Source organism: Camelus dromedarius, chromosome 27 (genome assembly GCF_036321535.1).
Source record: "Camelus dromedarius isolate mCamDro1 chromosome 27, mCamDro1.pat, whole genome shotgun sequence".
Taxonomy (NCBI): Eukaryota; Metazoa; Chordata; class Mammalia; order Artiodactyla; family Camelidae; genus Camelus; species Camelus dromedarius.
The window spans coordinates 19,652,359-19,658,537 of record NC_087462.1 but is presented as its reverse complement, the minus strand read 5'-3'; positions in this window follow the sequence as shown (position 1 = coordinate 19,658,537).

Below are 6,179 nucleotides of genomic sequence, written 5' to 3'. Positions count from 1 at the left end.
CTGATAAAACATTCCTCCCCACAAAAGAGAAAATTTTCTTGGTCTTAGTTCTAAGCAATTATTGCAGTCATTGTGGAGTTTTAACAATAAGTGGATATGAAGTAAGCATCATATTAGCTCATTTAAGCTTTAATTACCCTTTAATAAACATTATATTCTACATGGAAGTTGGTTTGAAGAATGCCCCCAGTGCAGCTATGTGGGTTCATTTTGAAACTGAAGTTCCTAAAGCTTCGGAATCACTCAAACTCATTTCCAGCAAGCCCGTGTCTCCATCCCTCACGACATTACATATTCCTGAGTTTAAGCAGTGATAGCAGAGGGGTTATAAGGATGCAAAACCAGAAAGCGAGCTGCTCCAATCCTGTCATTCTCTGCGACCACGGAGACTTCAAAACTAAAACATGAAACTGAGGGGGAAACGGCGAGATGGAAGTTTTTGTTTGTTTGTTAAATGCAAATTTTAATTTATACATGAATCTGTCAGCTGAATTTGCATGGTGTTTTTAGAAGTAAAATGTATTTTTTTGTTCACAATGAAAACTGAGAACTAAAATAGGAAAGCTGAGTATTACTGATTATTATATAATTATTACTGAAGGGAATCTTAAATGCAGAGGAGGGGGGTGTTTAAAAATGATCTGCATCGGGTGCCTGCAGCCCAGAGTCCAGGACACAGTGGGGACGTGGGAGACTGAGGATGGACACAGAGCCAGGCCCTCAGAGATAGGACCTCACGCCCGGTGAATCCCACGTGGTGCCGCCCCTTACTCTGCTCCCTCTCTTCACCCTCAGCTACCTCTGGCTCTCTTCACTTGGAAGTAAGCAGTTCTCAGCTCCCTCCTCCCTCATCCTTCGAAAGAGACCCACTGTGGGATGGGTTCTGCTGCAAAGGCACTGCACCCCTTAGCACCTGTGCTGGCCCCCGCTGGCCCCAGCAGAAAGAAGGTCACCAAGAAACGGTGGCCCCAGTGGAGGGCAGGGTGGAGGTCAGCTCAGAGGTCAGGGTGCAGGGGCCCTGAAGCCAGTCAGCAACACCTGAGGGCCTCCCGGGGGGAGGGGCAGACGTGGGCTTGACAAGCAGGTCAGGGGAGGGTCACTGAGGGTGATGTTCTCTGACCCCCTCCACGTGGCATCGAAGAGTCTGCCTGGGGCACCAACTTCTGCCCCTATCTCTTGTCACTGTGTCATCTTGAGTACGTCACCTCTTGAGCTGAGTTCTACAGCTGAAGAAAGGGCAAAGCAATGATTGCCATGATGCAGCGTTGTTGAGAGGACTAACGGAGCTCAGCCCAGGGGCTGGCATGAAGAAAGTCACCGGCAAATGGTAGATATATTTAGAATTTTTCATAAACACAAAAATAGAGGCCCAGGGAGGGAGAAAGTCCTCTTCTAGATCACAGCGAGTTGATGACAATGCCGAGACCAGAACCCAGGTGTCTGGACAGCAATCTGGTGCTCTTTTTACCACGGTCTCTGGTTAAAGATTTGTTCAGAGCCTTCCAGAACAGGACCTACGTCTGGCATCGTCCATCCTCAGAAGCTGATGGAGCAAGTCCTCTGAGCCACCCTCATCGCCCTTCCCCTGGAGCCTGATTTCCCATGCCGTCCCCTCCCCTCTTCAGACAAAGCTCTGCCCTGAATTCATGGGGATGTTTTCTGTGGGGAGAGAGGGAGAGAGAGGTGGGCGGGGTGGGTCATGAATGTGTATGGGAATGGGGTGAGGGTTGTATGTGTGACTTCAGAGGTTCAGGAGAGGACCCGAAAGCCACATTCATGGAGAGCCCGTTTATTGTAGAATGATATAGCCCAGTTGACCGGGGGCCCAGATGCAGGGCCTTCACTCGGGGGGCAGGCTGGGTTCAGATAATGGCCAGGCTGTGAGGAAGCTGAGGTGGAACATTCCCAGGTCAGCTGGTTTCCTGGGCTGAAGCAGGCAGCCAGGACCAAAAGGTTCTGCCAGCGGAAGGAACCGAACCCTCACGTCCTGACACCAGCCTGCCTGGTTGTCGGTTCCATCTCCCGTTCATCAGCACCAGTGTGCTCCAGGCCCTGAGTGCAGCCTCTAGCAGATCAGAGACCACTGGGCACATGCCAACCCCCACGCAGGATTTGTGGGGTAATTATTCATTGAGCGCCTACTGTGTGCGAAGTGCTGGAAATAAAGCAAGATTCCTGCCCCCATGGAGTGACCACACAGAGACACAGGGGCCTGGAAGGGCCTGGAATAGCCTGGCCTGGTCTGCATGGAACAGTCAGCCTGAGGTGGGGTTGAGGGGACAGAAACACAGAAAATGATTTCATGGACTCAAGAGAGTGGCGGCACCCAAGAAGGCAGGGGCAGCTCCCCCTGGGGGTCTGGGAAACATTGCCGTGGGTGTGCCTGTGAGGCAGGTTTGGGGAGGGAAGGCGATGGGAACAGCATGTGCAAAGACAGGGTTTAAAGGAATGTGGCCTGCTGGGGGAGCCAGGAGGAGCTCCGGGTGGAGGGGCGGGGAGAGCGAGTTAGGAAGGGTGACTTTTATCCAGGTGACCTTTATCCAGGTGACCTGCAGGGCCCAGAGGAGCCCCTGAGGAGGTTGGGGTGGTGCTCACTGAGAGATCGGGGAATGACCTCCGCCCCAGATGCTGCTGGAGCCCGCGGGTGTCTCCCACCCACCTGGGAGCCTCCGAGAGCCCGGGCTGGGCCCCCTGCCGTGTCCCCGCCCCCCTCGAGCTGTCACCAGCTCTCTGCCTCTCCCTGCTGCTCCAACATTTTCCTCTTGTGATGGATGGAAATTTCCCTGCTTGGGTCAAGTCAAATTTCTCCTGATTTGTTGTTTTACACACACTGAGGCCGGAGGCGGATCCTGTATGATTCATAAAGAAAAACGCGCTGTCTGTGAAGGAGAGTAATTTATAGGCAACGTTTCCCCAGCCTCCAGAGAAGAAACTCACTAGAGGAAGAGGAGGAGGATGCAAGACCTTAGTCCACTGTGAGTGGCCCGTGTGGCTTCTGGAGCTCCCGGTCAGCCCCTCCGATGGTGGCATAAGTCTGTCAGTGGGTTCTGCTGAAGCTGTGGCTCCCTCTGGTCATCCGGCCCAGACCCAGACTTGGACGATCAGGAGACAAGAGGGGCCGGAGGCCCCCAGCATCCTTCTCTGCCCTCCAGCCCCTCCTTCCTCCCTCCCCACCCCACCCCCTCTCTCTGTCTCTCATGTATGAAAATAAATGAAGTCAAGCTTCCCAGCCCTTCTTGTCTGGAGGGCACTGGGGCAGGCAGCCAGCTGACACCCCCTGACCAAGCCATACATCACGAGGGTCACGAGGCTGCTGTGGACACAAATGCTGGGGACAAGCCTGATCAGTGGCCACCAACACTCCAGGGTTGGGCAGACTTTTGCCTGGGGTAGGGTTCGACTGGGGCAGAGGACAGACTTCACAAACAGAGGAGAAAAAGACCGAACAATCTGTCAAAGGAAGAAAGCAACTGAGCGCTTACTCTGTTCCGGACACTGTGCCAGTGTTTCACCTACAAAACCTCATTCCTGACCCAGTCAAGGCAGCAATAGCAGCGCTGGTCTCATAGATGAGAAAACTGAGGCTCAGGGGGAGGAAGGAGTGGTGTCCAGAACTGTGGGTTTGACCACATGCCCAGAAAGTGCCAGCAAGCAGAACATAGGTCTCCTGGGTCCAGAGAGAAGGGAGGAGAGGGGCAGAAGCAGGAACCAAGATTGGTTTGGGGTGCATCTGAGGATGGTGGGGTGTTAATGGGGCTCCAGGTAAGAATAAATTAACAAGGCAGCCCCCTGCTGGGTCTCATGTCCATATCTGTGAAATGAGAGGTAAGCCTGGATTTTAAATTAAAGTAGCCTCAGGAGGGTGATTTTCAGCTGTCCCCACCCCATCCCAGCCATGCCTTCTTTCCCACCATTAAAACATACCTCCTAAACCTGGTCCCCAAAGTCACACAAGCCCCATCCCCAACTCTGACGTCCAGTAGGGCCCCAGAGACCCCACCAGCCTCCCTCTGTAGCCCACGCTCTCTCCTGCCCCAGCATGCTCTCCCTCTCTCACTCATCAGTCACTGTGGGCTGTGCCCCGGGCTGGGCTTTCGGAGGTGTATTGCTATGGTCTTTGCCTCTGAGACGTCTCTGGCCAAAGAGGGGCATACCAGGTGGCCAGTCCCAAGATGAATGGGGACACCAGGCTCAGTGAGTTCCAAGGAGGTAGGGCCAGCTCTGCCCAGAACCTTCGGGGAAAGCTGGAGCTGGGCTTTGAAGAGTAAGTAGGAGTTTGCCAGGTTGAAAAATAGGAGATTCCAGGCAGCAGAACAGCACGTGCAAAGCAGAAGTGCAGTCGCCTTCTCTTCTCCCTGTTCTATATATGCCCCCAAGCCTTGAGCCCACTCTTTGCTGCTGTAGGACCCGAAGCCCCTGCCAGGGCGCAGCCAGGGCCACAAGCCCCTCCAGGCTTCCCCACAATGTCCCCTGGTAAATATGCTCAGGGACACATGAGTGAACCATAAATTAAGCCTTCTGGGGATGGATTCTGCTGAATAAAAAGCACATTCAGTAGCGAGAATATTTGTTTTTGTTTTCCTTCTCCGAGTAGATGGAAACATGCACTGACCTCACTTTTCTCACAAGTACAGTAGCTTTCCTGAGCGGCCGTCAGGCCAAGGGTGCCAGGAAAAAGTGGTGGAACATTCAGCCTCAGGAACAAGGACCTCAGTGGCAGCTGTGGCCGGCCAGTGGAATACAGCTGTCAGCCCGCTGACATGAGTTTCCGAGGGGTGGGGAGGATCCGGCCTGGGCCTCCCAGGGGGCCCTGAGCATCGCCAGGATGGGACTTTGAGACTGCTGCCCTCCCAATTCCTTTTCTGACACTGCAGACACAGGGTCCCAGGCAGCAGGCTGGGAGGGGAGCCCACAGAGGAGTTTTGGCATCAACCAGACCTGGGTTTCCATCCCGGCTGCCACTTTCCAGCCATGTGACCTCGGCTAACGGTTATATGTTTCTGAGACTCAGTTTCTTCATCTTCGAAGTGGAGGTAATTAAACCAACCTCATGGGGTTGTATGAGCTTTAAATATGTGAAAGTATCGAGAAATACTAATCCTCATTTTTCCCCTGACATGTCTGGTTCAGTTCCTACCTTGTCTGTGACGCCCTGCAGGCCCACCTGGGATCTAAAGTTCTTTTCCACTTCCATTCACTTGTGATGAGCATCCTTCCACAAGAGAAACAGACTCATTCATCCACCCACCCATTCATCCACACGTCCACCCACTCATCCATTCACCCGTCTACCCATTCACCCATTTTCCCATCCATCCATCCATCCATCCATCCATCCATCCATCCATCCATCCATCTACTTATTTACTCACAGAATATTTCGAACAGCTAAGTACTTTCCCAGTATTGGGAAGCTGCGTTGTCTGTCTGGGATCTGATCTTCACCACATGTGAACACAGTGCTTACTTCCCCCAAGAGATTGGGTAGGACTGTCCTCAGTTTCCTCTACAGCCAGCAAAGGGCTTGGCATGGAGCCTCATTTGGTTGCAAGAAAACCCAGGCTAACCAGCTTTTAAAAAATGGGAATCTAATGATTTGCATAACCAGAAGTCCAGGTGTAGTTCTGGCTTCAGATATAGTTTGATCCAGGCCTCAAGTGATATTTCCAAGACCTAGGCTCTCTGCATCTCTCACTTCTTCCCTCCTCCACATAGTAGCATTGCTGGCAGCCGCTACAGCAGCAGCCCCACATTCATTCAGGTTCAAGTACAGCAGGAAAGATTAAACGTCTTCTCTAGAAACTCCACCCAGACCACATGGACTGAGAAATGGGGAGAGGTGAAACCTCAAGGTAAATGGGGAGGGGGATTCGACCCTGGAAAGGCAAGCACCAACTGCCTACTGCATCTGCTCCATGCAGGCAATGGGGACCCTGGATGAATGGGAAAACTTAAAGAACTTACACACAAATGGAGGCAGGCCGAGGACACAGAAATACATAAACGAGATCACCTCAGATGATGGTAACTGCTACGATGACCAAAAAAACAAACAAAAAAAAAACCAAAAAAAACTGTTAGTGACTGAATGATTAGAGGTGTGTTATTCTAAATAAGTGGCCAGGGACAGCCTCTCTGAGGAGGTGACATTAAGGTGGGAGGTCAGAGATGCAGTAAGC